At 41.6% G+C, this 15,578-nt stretch overlaps 1 pseudogene across 1 annotated transcript in view; it reads left to right on the top strand.

Moving 5' to 3' along the window:
- The window catches only part of LOC145876109 (tripartite motif-containing protein 16-like), an 11,392-nt pseudogene extending 7,930 nt beyond the window's left edge, over nt 1-3,462 (top strand). The window contains exons 4-6 of the transcript XR_014391417.1: nt 1-43; nt 169-228; nt 460-3,462. The exon at nt 1-43 is cut by the window's left edge and continues 107 nt beyond it. The product of XR_014391417.1 is annotated as a tripartite motif-containing protein 16-like (transcript). The remainder of the gene's footprint in view (nt 44-168; nt 229-459) is intronic.
- Nucleotides 3,463-15,578: the final 12,116 nt, after the last annotated feature.

The raw sequence follows: 15,578 nt of genomic DNA, 5'->3' as shown, positions 1-15,578 counted from the left end.
GAAGACTTCCTTAAAGGAGAATGGACCAAGATCTCCACTACAGGTGTGTTGAAAACAATCAGAACATCAACTTTAGACCATTGAAAGTTCCCTACTAGTCATATACATGTGGAATATGGTATGATGATAACATTCCCTCTCTCTGTCAATGTGTTTGTGTGTCTGTAGTGAATATAGTGGAGGTTGTTCTGCCTCCAGAGCCCAAGACCAGAGAACAGTTGTTACAATGTGAGTCTCTTTATTGTGAAGTAACTAACAGTCTCTTTTTACTGCCACTCCTAACAATCCCTCTAGAAATATATAGCAATAGTAGATCTAATCAAAGACTGGGTATCTATCTGACTCCTCATATTTCTCTGATTTGATCTCTGCTGTGCTCTAATCAAAGACAGGGTAGATACAGTATCTGACTTAACTTATTGTTCTGACTCCCCTCATTGGTCTCTGCTCTTCTCCCAGATTCCTGCCAGCTCACACTGGACCCAAACACAGCACACACACTCCTCTCTCTGTCTGAAGGGAACAGAAAGGTGACCTATACAGACCAAGTCCAACCATATCCTGGTCATCCAGACAGATTCACCAACCAGTACCAGGTTCTGTGTAGAGAGGGTCTGTCTGGACGCTGTTACTGGGAGGTGGAGTGGAGTGGGGAGTTGGTTATTACAGCAGTCTCATATAAAGACATCAGCAGAACAGAGACAGGTAATGGATTTGGATTCAATAACAAGTCCTGGAGTTTACAGTGCTCTAGAGGTGGTTATTATTTCAGACACAATAATGTTAAGACTAAAGTATCAGGCCCTCAGTCCTCCAGAGTAGGAGTGTACCTGGATCACAAGGCAGGTACTCTGTCCTTCTACAGTGTCTCTGACACAATGACCCTCCTCCACAGAGTCCAGACCACATTCACTCAGCCCCTCTATCCTGGGTTTAATCTCTTTGGTACTGCTGAGCTGGTTAAACTGTAGTAGGGTCCACATAGATACTAGTCATGCTGGTGTAGTCTATAGCTGAGCTGGTTAAACTGTAGTAGGGTCCACATAGATACTAGTCATGCTGGTGTAGTCTATAGCTGAGCTGGTTAAACTGTAGTAGGGTCCACATAGATACTAGTCATGCTGGTGTAGTCTATAGCTGAGCTGGTTAAACTGTAGTAGGGTCCACATAGATACTAGTCATGCTGGTGTAGTCTATAGCTGAGCTGGTTAAACTGTAGTAGGGTCCACATAGATACTAGTCATGCTGGTGTAGTCTATAGCTGGTTAAACTGTAGTAGGGTCCACATAGATACTAGTCACGCTGGTGTAGTCTATAGCTGAGCTGGTTAAACTGTAGTAGGGTCCACATAGATACTAGTCATGCTGGTGTAGTCTATAGCTGAGCTGGTTAAACTGTAGTAGGGTCCACATAGATACTAGTCATGCTGGTGTAGTCTATAGCTGGTTAAACTGTAGTAGGGTCCACATAGATACTAGTCATGCTGGTGTAGTCTATAGCTGAGCTGGTTAAACTGTAGTAGGGTCCACATAGATACTAGTCATGCCGGTGTAGTCTATAGCTGAGCTGGTTAAACTGTAGTAGGGTCCACATAGATACTAGTCATGCTGGTGTAGTCTATAGCTGAGCTGGTTAAACTGTAGTAGGGTCCACATAGATACTAGTCATGCTGGTGTAGTCTATAGCTGAGCTGGTTAAACTGTAGTAGGGTCCACATAGATACTAGTCATGCTGGTGTAGTCTATAGCTGAGCTGGTTAAACTGTAGTAGGGTCCACATAGATACTAGTCATGCTGGTGTAGTCTATAGCTGAGCTGGTTAAACTGTAGTAGGGTCCACATAGATACTAGTCATGCTGGTGTAGTCTATAGCTGAGCTGGTTAAACTGTAGTAGGGTCCACATAGATACTAGTCATGCTGGTGTAGTCTATAGCTGAGCTGGTTAAACTGTAGTAGGGTCCACATAGATACTAGTCATGCTGGTGTAGTCTATAGCTGAGCTGGTTAAACTGTAGTAGGGTCCACATAGATACTAGTCATGCTGGTGTAGTCTATAGCTGAGCTGGTTAAACTGTAGTAGGGTCCACATAGATACTAGTCATGCCGGTGTAGTCTATAGCTGAGCTGGTTAAACTGTAGTAGGGTCCACATAGATACTAGTCATGCTGGTGTAGTCTATAGCTGAGCTGGTTAAACTGTAGTAGGGTCCACATAGATACTAGTCATGCTGGTGTAGTCTATAGCTGAGCTGGTTAAACTGTAGTAGGGTCCACATAGATACTAGTCATGCTGGTGTAGTCTATAGCTGAGCTGGTTAAACTGTAGTAGGGTCCACATAGATACTAGTCATGCTGGTGTAGTCTATAGCTGAGCTGGTTAAACTGTAGTAGGGTCCACATAGATACTAGTCATGCTGGTGTAGTCTATAGCTGAGCTGGTTAAACTGTAGTAGGGTCCACATAGATACTAGTCATGCTGGTGTAGTCTATAGCTGAGCTGGTTAAACTGTAGTAGGGTCCACATAGATACTAGTCATGCTGGTGTAGTCTATAGCTGAGCTGGTTAAACTGTAGTAGGGTCCACATAGATACTAGTCATGCTGGTGTAGTCTATAGCTGAGCTGGTTAAACTGTAGTAGGGTCCACATAGATACTAGTCATGCTGGTGTAGTCTATAGCTGAGCTGGTTAAACTGTAGTAGGGTCCACATAGATACTAGTCATGCTGGTGTAGTCTATAGCTGAGCTGGTTAAACTGTAGTAGGGTCCACATAGATACTAGTCATGCTGGTGTAGTCTATAGCTGAGCTGGTTAAACTGTAGTAGGGTCCACATAGATACTAGTCATGCTGGTGTAGTCTATAGCTGAGCTGGTTAAACTGTAGTAGGGTCCACATAGATACTAGTCATGCTGGTGTAGTCTATAGCTGAGCTGGTTAAACTGTAGTAGGGTCCACATAGATACTAGTCATGCTGGTGTAGTCTATAGCTGAGCTGGTTAAACTGTAGTAGGGTCCACATAGATACTAGTCATGCTGGTGTAGTCTATAGCTGAGCTGGTTAAACTGTAGTAGGGTCCACATAGATACTAGTCATGCTGGTGTAGTCTATAGCTGAGCTGGTTAAACTGTAGTAGGGTCCACATAGATACTAGTCATGCTGGTGGTGATGGTCCCCAGATGTGATGATTTATTCTGCTCTGTTTTATGTACAATCCTTATTTTCTGACTGATTTGAATTTGAAGAGATTTAAGGTTTTCATATTTGATAAAATCCAATGTCCATTTCCATGAATCATGATGTCTGGTGTTGATGTAACAACAGGTTGTCTTTTTAATCCACTATCCAGAGTCAGGAACAGATGAAGTTAGGTCTGCTACTGTTCAGTGATTAAATATATATACTTCTGTGAATATATGAACCATTTCCTTCAAAAAATAAACTGCTCACATTCTGGAGATAAACTTTGTAAGGACTGTGTGTGTTTTTGTGTAAATAGTTTCTGAAAAAAGTGTGTCCAGCTCAAACGCTGATTGTTGTTGTAAATGAGCGTTCTAAATGAGGGTTCTAAACGAGGGTTCTAAAAGAGGGTTCTAAATGAGGGTTCTAAAGGAACATTTATATGAGGGTTCTAAATGAGGGTTCTAAAAGAGCGTTTATATGAGGGTTCTAAATGAGGGTTCTAAATGAGGGTTCTAAATGAGGGTTCTAAATGAGCGTTCTAAACGAGGGTTCTAAAAGAGCGTTCTAAATGAGCGTTCTAAACGAGGGTTCTAAAAGAGCGTTCTAAATGAGCGTTCTAAACGAGGGTTCTAAAAGAGCGTTCTAAATGAGCGTTCTAAATGTGTGTTATAAATTGAGAGGTAGCCTGACTGCCATTAGGTACCGAGATGAGATCCTCAGACCCCTTGTGAGACCATATGCTGGTGCAGTTGGCCCTGGGTTCCTCCTAATGCAAGACAATGCTAGACCTCATGTGGCTGGAGTGTGTCAGCAGTTCCTGCAAGAGGAAGGCATTGATGCTATGGACTGGCCCGCTCGTTCCCCAGACCTGAATCCAATTGAGCACATCTGGGACATCATGTCTCGCTCCATCCACCAACGCCACGTTGCACCACAGACTGTCCAGGAGTTGGCGGATGCTTTAGTCCAGGTCTGGGAGGAGATCCCTCAGGAGACCATCCGCCACCTCATCAGGAGCATGCCCAGGCGTTGTAGGGAGGTCATACAGGCACGTGGAGGCCACACACACTACTGAGCCTCATTTTGACTTGTTTTAAGGACATTATATCAAAGTTGGATCAGCCTGTAGTGTGGTTTTCCACTTTAATTTTGAGTGTGACTCCAAATCCAGACCTCCATGGGCTGATAAATTGGATTTCCATTGATTATTTTTGTGTGATTTTGTTGTCAGCACATTCAACTATGTAAAGAAAAAAGTATTTAATAAGATTATTTCTTTCATTCAGATCTAGGATGTGTTGTTTAAGTGTTCCCTTTATTTTTTTGAGCAGTATATATATAAATATAATAATAAGAGTGAAAAGTAGCAGCAGTGTATATGCTGGGTGTGAGTCTGTGGTGGCGTGTGTGTGTGTGTATGTGACATCAGTATGCGTGAGTGTGTTATGTGTGTGTGTTGTGTGTGTGGATAGAGACATGTGTATGTGTATATAGCCAGTGCAGGTAGAGTCAGTACAGATAGTCTGAGAAGCTATTCAGCAGTCGAATTGCTTTCAAGATAGAAGCTATCTTGGAGCCTGTTGGTCTGAGACCCGTTGCTCCGGTAGCACAGAGAACAGTCCATGTGCTTAGGTGGCTGAAGTCTTTGGCAATTTCCTGGGCCTTCCTTAGACACCGCCTGGTATAAACGTCCAGGATGGCATGGAGTTCGGCCCCAGAGAAGTACTAGGCTGTCCGCACCACCCTCTGTAGAGCCTTGTGGTCAAGGGCGGTGCAGTTGCCATACCAGACGGCGAAGCAGCCAGTCAAGATGCTCTCATTGGTGCAGCTTTAGAACTTCTTGAGTATCTGAGGACCAAATCTGTGTGTGTGTGTGTGTGTGTGTGTGTGTGTGTGTGTGTGTGTGTCTGTGTCTGTGTGTGTGTGTGTGTGTGTGTGTGTGTGCTTCTTTGTTATTGTTTTTGTTTTGTTGTTGAAACAGAGGAGAGGAGACTCCGGCAGCGACGTCAGAAAATTGCAGTACATATTGTGCTGTTCTATCACGCATGCAATAATGTCAGAGGGAAAAACAGTGTTGGTTGTTTGCAGTAACTTCTTTGTTGTTGTAATCCCAAACGGATGTGGCAGTTTCACCAATTAAGGATTCCAGCTGTAGCCCTTTCCTGCAGTCAAATGACCTAGTGGCCTCAAAAAGGAGGATGGTTATGAACAAACCACTCCTACGAGTGGAGTACTTTTGTTTCAAAGTAGATTTGTTTGACTACCAAGAAACACTCTGTGTGACACTGATGTAGTCCTCTGCAGTAAAAGGTTTTTAAAGCAGGAGAAAGAGACGAGTTGGTGCACTGTTACCAGCCTTTACTCTTCAGCTGTATGGTTGCACTTTCACGTTGCTGTACTATGCATTACTGTACTATGCATCCTCTCTATTTTCGCTGCAGCACAAATCAGGATAGCTATGTCTGTCTATACAAAGGTCTTAGTGATGAATGTTTCAAGCTATTCACGTTGATTCAATCACTGCTATTCAATACGGAATCAACAAAGGTTTACACCACACACTGATTGCCAATCAGAGGATGGTGAACTGTCCCTTTGAACCAGGTGACTCAAATGCCTGAGTCATATGTGATCATATAACATTCAAAACCTCCTGAGATCAACAAGTTATCACATAGTCTTGAATGACAACTACAGGAATTTTGTAACTCTGGACGTCATTCATTTCTTTGATATTTTATTTTGAAAGAATATTTCAAATCCATTGCTCTGAGTCATAAGAGTTCATTGTATTTCAGTTGAATTCATTGTATTCACAAGTGCTGCTCCCATTGAGGAGCCTCTCTATCTATGTAAATATTGTTGTGTATTTTTCCAGACCCTTAATAAAAAATTGTACTCTTCTGAATAGCAGGAGTCAGGCAAGTGGGCTGTGGACTTTCTTGACTTTTCTTGACGTCTTTTAGTTTGATTGACTCCACCAAGGGGCAAAGATATAATCCTGTCAACAGTTTAATTTATAGATTTGTTGCTTCAGAGTGCAATCATTTATGATGCTTACGCATTTGACCTTCACTGTCCTCAAACCTCTGTCAGACCACATACAAACAGACATCTGTTGTTAGATGTTCGTTACAAATATGAAATATTAAATCAGTGACTTTCTATATATTTCTGTGTTGGTATCAAAGCAGAGCACAGCTTGTGTGAGCAGACAAAGGTGCTCAGGCAGCAGTCTGGAGGACTGGCTGCTGGCTGCTTGTCAACAACTTTTCAATACATCTATTTATGACCTTAGTTTAACTGTTGTACCCCATCAGAATGCAAAATATAATCTTGTTTAACTCCATTGTTTGGAAACAATGTGAATGTAAACAAACACTGTATAGCCTCAAAACATGGTTAAAACTATAACTTTGATACCGTGGAAGGTCAGTCCTTGCATTCATAACTCTGTCTATAATTTTGAAAGTGGTTTCATTTCTCCAGTGCCATCCCTCATCCCTTTACTAAAACGTTGTTATGGTTCAAACTGCACATTACCATTGGCTACATCAGAGTGCTTCTGAGACAGGATGGAATAATTCACAAATGACAAGAGGAGAATCTACATAGTAAAGCACTCGTAGCAAAAATATCAATAACACCACTCTCAGTACAGATGCTATGACTCTACCTGACAGCCATGTGGTTGAAAATACAGTACATTCTTACCAGAGTGCCGTACCTTTAAAGAGATAGGGTGTGCTGTGGGGGACCATATGTTGTGTTGTCTCTCTTGTTTTGATGTGTGTTTTGTCCTATATTTATATTGTTTTTATTTTTTATTTTTAATCCCAGGCCCACGTCTCTGCAGGAGGCCTTTTGCCTTTTGGTAGGCCGTCATTGTAAATAAGAATTTGCTCTCAACTGACTTACCTAGTTAAATAAAGGTTCAATTAAAAATAAATATGGTGAGAGGACACCAAGGGACTTTGCAGATCATAATGAGGTATGGGGTCATTAAGTGGGAGGGGGTGGGGAAAAGGGTGGGTGGGGTGCTGTGACTGACCGAGAAAATGGGCGGAGGGCATGGGAAGGCAATGGGAGCAGTGCTTCCCAGGTCTGACATTGTGATGTCAGCGTAGTAATCTACCGATCAGCTGCATTCCCCAGTTGTCTCTCATTGTGGGTCATATGACCATAGAATTATGAATTAGAATACTAGAATAGTTATTTAATAGGATCTCTATACATATTATTCAGCTGGAGTGGACCGACAAACTCATTAGCTAGCTACATCGCCTCATGAGAAACAAAAGTCATTTCAGAAAATTAGTCAAATTAACCGCATGGGTGAGCTTACTTTCATTCAGAGCATAATTTAGTTACATGGAGAGTTTTTCTCCTGGAATTTCTATTTTGCATCAGGCTATGTCACTACATGCTGATTAGCTTTTAAAAGAGGATAATAAACTGTCTTTTCTCTGGGTATTGTTTTGCTATCTTGTCTGTGTAATTCAAGGACAAGTTGACTGAGTGTGATCGTGGAGGGAAGACACTGTGCTGAAAATATACATATAAATAGCAACTGTCAGGCCCATTGACTGCACTGATACAGGTGGAGACTGTTGTATTATTCATTACATGAGCTTGAAGCCACAACAGACAGTGAAGTCATATGTTTGTCCCACTCCATTAACAGTCAGCACGCCATTTTAATTTAGCCTTCTGGATTTGAAGGTATGTGGGCTCCATACCACACAAATGCATTATAAGACAAGACAAACATGGACATGCTAGGGGGAATGCTTTGACGTTGCCAGATTATCCAAATCGGAAAGAAGAATGACCTTGTTATATTGCTATGAGATTGAGTGTGTGCATTTATATGACGTTCATTTATATATTGTTAACAATTATGTGGTAAGTCATTAATAGTTCACCACCCCAGTATTACAATCTAGTGATTAAAGAAGTGTTTACCTGGCTAGGTGGATCTACCGTTGACTGCAAGCTGTTGTTATTTTATTGTGATAAGTTATTATGATTGGGTGAAGCAGCCATGAATGCTCAGTGCTTACACATGAAGTGCAGTGATAGTGGAGGGGGGAGTTGACTAGGATGGTGCCTCCCTGAAGGCTGCGGCAGGGCCGTGGCAGGATGTGACCCATGCCAGGGCCCCTAAGCGATATGCTGCTACCTCATCAACTGGAGCTGGGCTGACGGTCGCCAGCGTATGCTCTCTGCTCTACAAGGGCATGGACTCTGGCGGGGGGATTAAGAGTGCACTGCCAGGGGTGGAAGAATGAGAGAGGAACAGAGTAGAGAGGGGGAGAAAGGAGAGAAAGGGGGAAGAGGAGAGAGCGAGTAGGGGAGGGAGAGAGTGCCCAAACAAGGAAGCCAGGGGAAAGAATACAAGCCACAGAGAGAGAGAGAGAGAGAGCTAGGTAAGGGTTAGTCACGTGTCAAACTCATTCCACAGAGGGCCAAGAGTCTGCAGGTTATCCCTCCACCCTTGTACTTGATAGATTAATTAAGGTCACTAATTAGTTAGGAACTCCCCTCACCTGGTTGTCTAGGTCTTTATTGAAAGGAAAAACCAAAAACCCGCAGACACTTGTGAATCGAATTTGACACCCCTAGGCTAGACGTTGTTGACTGTGGAGTTGTTGACTGTGGAGTTACTGGAAAAAGACTGACTGAGGGAGAAAAAAAGAGCTAGACAGTGCCTAATTTGTAAATCAGGAGTTGCCGGAACAAGTGAGCACGAGAGGGGGGTGACCTGCATTGCATGCATATCATCACATTTGCGTAGTGGCATAGAGCAGTAAGTAGAGGCATTTACAGAAGTTGCCCACATGGGGGAAAAAGGTTTGTGGCCTAGGGTCCAGAAAATGTTTGGCCTTTTTATAAACGCATTTAATGCAATTCTACGTCATTTTACGATTGGAGATTTTGGCACGATCTTTTTTAATGCTGCGTTCAAAACAACTGGGAACTCGGAGTTGGGCAATCTACGACTTCAGACTTCCGTGCGTTCAAGACAACTGCGAAATTGGGGAAATAACGAGCTCAGACTGGAAAAATTTGTTTTGGATGGTCATCCAATTTGAAATTCCACATGGGGAACTCTGGCCTCTTCTAGAGCTCCGACTTTCCGACCTGACGATCACTGACATCATGATTCGGCTTATTTTTTTTCGAGTTCCAAGTTGTCTTGAAAGCACAAAATGATCGAAATGACAGGCAATTTAGACACTGACAAACTGAGAATCTGAGATCAATGAAAACGACATTGAATCCATCAATAGCCTAGGCCTATTTAATTTATTTCTCAACAGACAGCAGTAACCATAACTTTGTCAAATGTATTTCAACCCTTTGCGCGGCTCTATAAGGACATTATGAATTGCAATGCTGGAGAGATGAGAGTTGCAGGCTCATGTCTATCGGAGTAGAGAGCGGGAGAGAGAGATAATAGAAAGTGAATCTCATTGTAGTGAGAGATGGGGGGGGATTAAAGAAGAGGCAACTCCAAAGAACTTTGATCACGTTTATTAGAATCTTTACATTGCAAAAAGTGACAATTATTTTTCATGCCAGAAGAGGTACCGGATCCGGACAAAACGAAACTGTTCCAAGACGGAGAGGTGCCAGATCCTGTTCCAGTAGGATCCGGCTAAAATTAAGCACTGGAGAGAGGGCAAGTGCTGAGCGATTAACCGAAATTTCGTATTTTTTTTCTCCGGTTATTCAACAACTAATTGACCGATGTGGGTTCAATGACTTGAATTCCATTTAGTTCGTTATTTCTGTGATCCCAACGCGCCGTTTCTCCAGAGAGAAATCAAATCATTCACGAGAGAAATCAAGTCAAGAACTATGTGGGACACTGGGCTGAAGGGAGTTGTAGTTTTCATTAACCAAATATTCAACCTAGTTCAGCGCAGAAATGTCGTAATTAACTACATTAACCACGTTTTTATCAACAGTTTTTAATTTGTTCGTTCGACATGGTGGGATATTTTTGTCTGTAAAATTAATTATGCGAGAAATGGCGGTGGAAACGCCTTTATGCTCAAATCTTTATGTCATTTCCATCATATCGAAGTAAACTTGTCACGCGATGATATTGAGTGTGGCCCTCCCACTACTACTCAGGAAACCATGCAGTTTCTTAGGCAACAGATTAAGTATATTATGATGAATTTCACAGTGTTGAAAGTGCACGGTGATGAGCTTGGTGCTCCTTTCCAATAAATATCGAGGGTCTTATTCTGGTGACACGATGCTCAACTGCCCTTTTGACAAATACAAATATCATAAAGCCTTAGGAAGTGCAAAATGAACCCTAAGTCACTATGTTTGATAGGCAATGAGTTGAAAAACTACAGATCTCAGAATTCCACACTTCCTGGTTGGATTCTTCTCTGGTTTTTGCCTGCGATATGAGTTCTGTTATACTCACAGACATCATTCAAAACGTTTTAGAAACTTCAGTGTTTTCTATCCAAATCTACTAATAATATGCATATCCTATCTTCTGAGCCTGAGTAGCAGGCATTTTACTACGGGCACGCCTTTCATCCGGACGTCAAAATACTGTCCCCTACCCTAGAGAAGTTAAGACAATTGTCAAATAATCATTACATTCATTACAGACGACAATTGTTGTACAACATCATGGCTACGCTGTTGGCATCACCTTTTACAGTGGATTTCCGCTGTTGTGGGCCTTTAACCATCTGTCTGTCTTTGTTGTTCACACAGGAGAGAGACAGGACTATCGTGGATCCTCTGGGGAGCCTCAACAACATCATGATGCTGAAGAGGCAGAGAAGAGTCTCTCTACATCAGAACTCCTCAAGAAACACCTGCAGACATCCACAGGGAAGAGAACTCTCTGCTGCTCTGACTGTGGGAAGAGATTCACCTCATCAGGCATTAAAATTCATCAGAGAACACACACAGGAGAGAAACCTTATAGCTGTGGTGAATGTGGGAAGAGTTTTACTACATCTGGCCATCTGACTTCACACCAGAGAACACACACAGGAGAGAAATCTTATAGCTGTGATCAATGTGGGAAGAGTTTTACTCAGCTAAGCAACCTGATATCACACCAGAGAATACACACAGGAGAGAAATCTTATACCTGTGATGAATGTGGGAAGAGTTTTAGTCATTCACACAGCCTGAAATCACACCAGAGAACACACACAGGAGAGAAACCTTATAGCTGTGGTCAATGTGGGAAGAGTTTTACTTGGTCACAGAGCCTGATATCACACCAGAGAATACACACAGGAGAGAAATCTTATACCTGTGATGAATGTGGGAAGAGTTTTAGTCATTCACACAGCCTGAAATCACACCAGAGAACACACACAGGAGAGAAACCTTATAGCTGTGGTCAATGTGGGAAGAGTTTTACTCAGCAATGCAACCTGATATCACACCAGAGAACACACACAGGAGAGAAATCGTGTAGCTGTGATGAATGTGGGAAGAGTTTTACTCATTCACACAGCCTTATATCACACCAGAGAACACACACAAACTCAAATTGGGCTGTGTATAACTATGTAAATGTCTCTCGGACCAGGTGACTTTTATCAATATACACTCTAAAAAGTAAAGGTTTCTGGAGTATCCTGTAGGGGTTCTTCAAACTGGAACTGTGGGGGAACCCCTAAAAGTTATTTGAAGAAACTTTTGTGGGAACCCCTATAAGTTCTCTGAAGAACCCCTTATCATGGTTCCTCAAAGAACCTTTTGGGGTTCATTTTTTTTAACTCCCAGCAAACCAGACAGCACCATTTTTTTATTGCCTTTTTTTTTTACAGATAGCCAGGGGCACACTCCAACACTCGAACATCATTTAAAAACAACGCATTTGTGATTAGTGAGTCTGCCAGAGTTAGAAGGGATGACCAGGGATGTTCTCTTGATAAGTGTGTGAATTTGACCTTTTTCCTGTCTTGCTAAGCATTCGAAACATAACAAGTACTTCTGGGTGTCAGGGAAAATGTATGGAGTAAAAAGTACATTATTTTCTTTAGGAAGGTAGCAAAGTAAAAGTAAAAGTTGTCAAATATAAATAGTAAAGTACAGATACCCCCCAGAAAATGACTTAAGTAGTACTTTAAAGTATTTTTACTTGAGTACTTTACACCACTGGTTATGTGTCATTATATAAGAGCATTAAATATTGCAAGTTGAGCTTCCACCTCCCATTATGGCCTGTAGAGTAAATTGCTGCTCTTAGTTGAGCTAATTAGTCATGGTGATTGGTCTATAGGCATGGTTCATGATGAACAAAACAATGCAGCCTCTCTGTCCATGTTGGATTCATTAGCTTCATTCAGCCTGTTGCACACACACATACGTCTGCGTGCGAGGATTGCATGGAGAGAAAAAAAAAACGTTGAATGTGCCGTGAAGGTTAAGGGCTCCATTATTTTGTGTGCATTATATTAAACATGTGAGGCCTGTCACTTAGGCTGGTCCTGCTGGGCCATACCGATAGTTCCCATGGCACTCATCCTCGATGTTAATCAAAAAAAAAAAATGGACTCTGGTTTGTGAGGTGAACTAACCTTCCTACTTGGCTTGCAGAGACAAGGTGCTGTCAATTTAACCTTTTATTTTGACTAGGCAAGTCAGTTAAGAACAAATTCTTATTTACAATGACAGCCTACCAGGGAACAGTGGGTTAACTGCCTTATTTAGGGCAGAATGACAGATTTTTTACCTTGTCAGCTCAGGGATTCGATCCAACAACCTTTCGGTTACTGGCCCAATGCGCTAACCACTAGGCACTAGGCTACCTGACACCCCAAATAAACTGGATGTAATTAGCTTGAAGAATACTGTCAGTCCCTGGAGAACCCTTGATCTGTATCCCTAACGTAAGATGAAGTGGGAGTGCTGCTGCCTGAGGAGCTGCAGCTGCAGTCAATATTAACTGGGCTGGGCTATTTTTACCCCATTTTGTTTTTCCACTGAATTGGTCTTTTAACCCAAATATATATGAATTCTAGTCAATGGACACAATAAGCAAAAATGTGTGAGATGTTTGAAATGATTCCCTTTGTTTTGGGCAATGATAACTAGGACTGTAAATGTAGGAGAATTGTGAATTGTTTTCACTCAGTCGGATTCACAATGTTATTTTACGCATTTCCACATTCACATTTTTTTATTGAGTTTTCTTGCTTTCTGCTCACTGCAGCCAGTGTAAAAATCCATGGTCTTGTTGCGCTGATCTGTCAGTGTTCCCTCCAATTGACTTTTTCTTGCTAGATGTCTGTCTCTCTTGATATCTTCATGCACACCAGTCAAGGGGATATTGTGTAGGAGATTGAAAGGCAAAGGTATGTAGTTGTCAGCTGAAACCAAAATCTGGTTCTGAACATTGGGTATTCTTGGACTATTCGTTTCAAAGACAAGCATAAAAATGTTACGCAATAACAAGATTTAGAAGGAACATCTTACCTCATACAAAAGGTACCTCTGAAATATGGACTATTTGATTACATACAGTCAAGTCCCAAATTATTGGCACCCTTGAGAAAGATGAGCAAAAAATACTATATAAAATATATAATACAAACACTACTAATTCTACAGTATTTGAATGCAAAAAAAAGGGACAATTATATTATTTTATACTAATGCAAGTGCTCAGAGCAAGAGATTTTGTTAAACAAGTAATACAAAATTATCAAAATGATTGGCACCCCTGTTTTTAATACTCTAGCATCCTCCCCTTGCGAGGATAACAACACAGCCTTAAACACTTTTTTAATGATGATTGGAGAACACATTGGGATGGATCTTAGACCACTCCTCCATACAGAATATTTCCAGATCCTTGATATCCTTCGTCTGCGTTTATGGACCGCCCTCTTCAATTCAAACCACAGGTTTTCAATGGGGATCAAATCCTGAGACGGCCATTCAAAATGTTGATTTTGTGGTCAATTAACCATTTCTTTGTGGATTTTGATGTGTGCTTGGGGTTATTGTCTTGCTAAAAGATCCACTTGCGGCAAAGTTTCAAGATCCCTCCCAAATGTGTTCTCCAACCTCATAAAACATTTTCGAAAAAAAGCTCAGTGTCGTTATACCTGTATTGAAAACAGGGGATTCAGGAAAAAGATATGATCCCTTATTGATGTCACCTGTTAAATCCACTTCCATCCGTGTAGATGAAAGAGAGGAGACACGTTAAAGAAGGTTTTTTAAGCCTTGAGACAATTGAGACATGTACTGTGTATGTGTGCCATTCAGAAGGTAAATGGGCAAGACAAAAGGACATCCAGCCAACTTGACACAACTGTGGGAAGCATTTGAGTCAACATGGGCCAGCATCCCTGTGGAATGCTTTCGACACCTTGTAGAGTCCATGCTCCAACGCATTGAGGTTGTTCTGAGGGCAAAAGGGAGCGGGGGGATCCAACAACTGAAAAAACACATTTTGCCCCAGGGATCCGTGGAAGTTTAGAGGGTGTAATACAATACAATGTAATATTATTAATCTACAATGTTTGTTATTAAACCTTGGGCAACATGAGCCTATTGGTATCCACAGTACTCCACCTATTATACATTTTCCATCTCAAATCTTCAATACTATATTTTTTTTTACATAAATGCACTGTAATTTAAAGTAATTGTCCAGTGAAAATCAAACTTTTAAAAGTTAATGTTCTGTTAACTCATACCCAAATAATTTTGACTATACTCGTATTTGTGGCCGAAGCATTAATTGGAGAAAAAATACTTTAAAAAAGCCACCTCAAACTTGTATCTCAAACAGACCGTTTCAAAAATGCTTTTTAAATGAGATTTAAACATAATCGGTTCAAGGACATACATCTGGTGTATTAGAAGCATTTATTGGTACCATGATTGACTTTCTATTTATTTATTTCACTATTATGGGGGATCCTGTTTTCTGCTAACAATGCCTGCAGTGGTGCGGTCGGCCGTGAACTTCCATGGCTTCAATGAGAGGTGGCAGTCTGTCACGTCTGCTCTCGCTCCTCCCCTCCGGTGTTTGACGTCGCCGGTATACTAACCGCCGGTCCTGGGATCCATCATTACGAGCACCTGCACGTTGTCATGAGGCAAACCTGGACTCCATTACCTTACTTATTACCACCCCTATATCTGGCCCTCCCTTAGGTTCCTTCCCCAGTCAGTATTGATCCTGTGTACATGCAAAGACGCTACTGTTATGTTGTCTCGTTTGTTGTTTTATTAAACGTTTCACCTGCTTCTCAACTCACAGCGTCTTCGTTACACAGTCGTTTTCTCTCTGCCTCATGACAACATGTGTAGAACTGCAGGATATTAGCGTTATAGTTGCAACAAGAAACATTTCTCTGCCTCATGACAACATGTGTAG

The sequence above is a fragment of the Salmo salar genome, unplaced genomic scaffold, assembly GCF_965601325.2.
Source record: "Salmo salar unplaced genomic scaffold, fSalSal1 ptg000432l, whole genome shotgun sequence".
Taxonomy (NCBI): domain Eukaryota; kingdom Metazoa; phylum Chordata; class Actinopteri; order Salmoniformes; family Salmonidae; genus Salmo; species Salmo salar.
The sequence above is the reverse complement of the archived record's forward strand: the minus strand, read 5'-3'. Positions and strand labels throughout refer to the sequence as shown.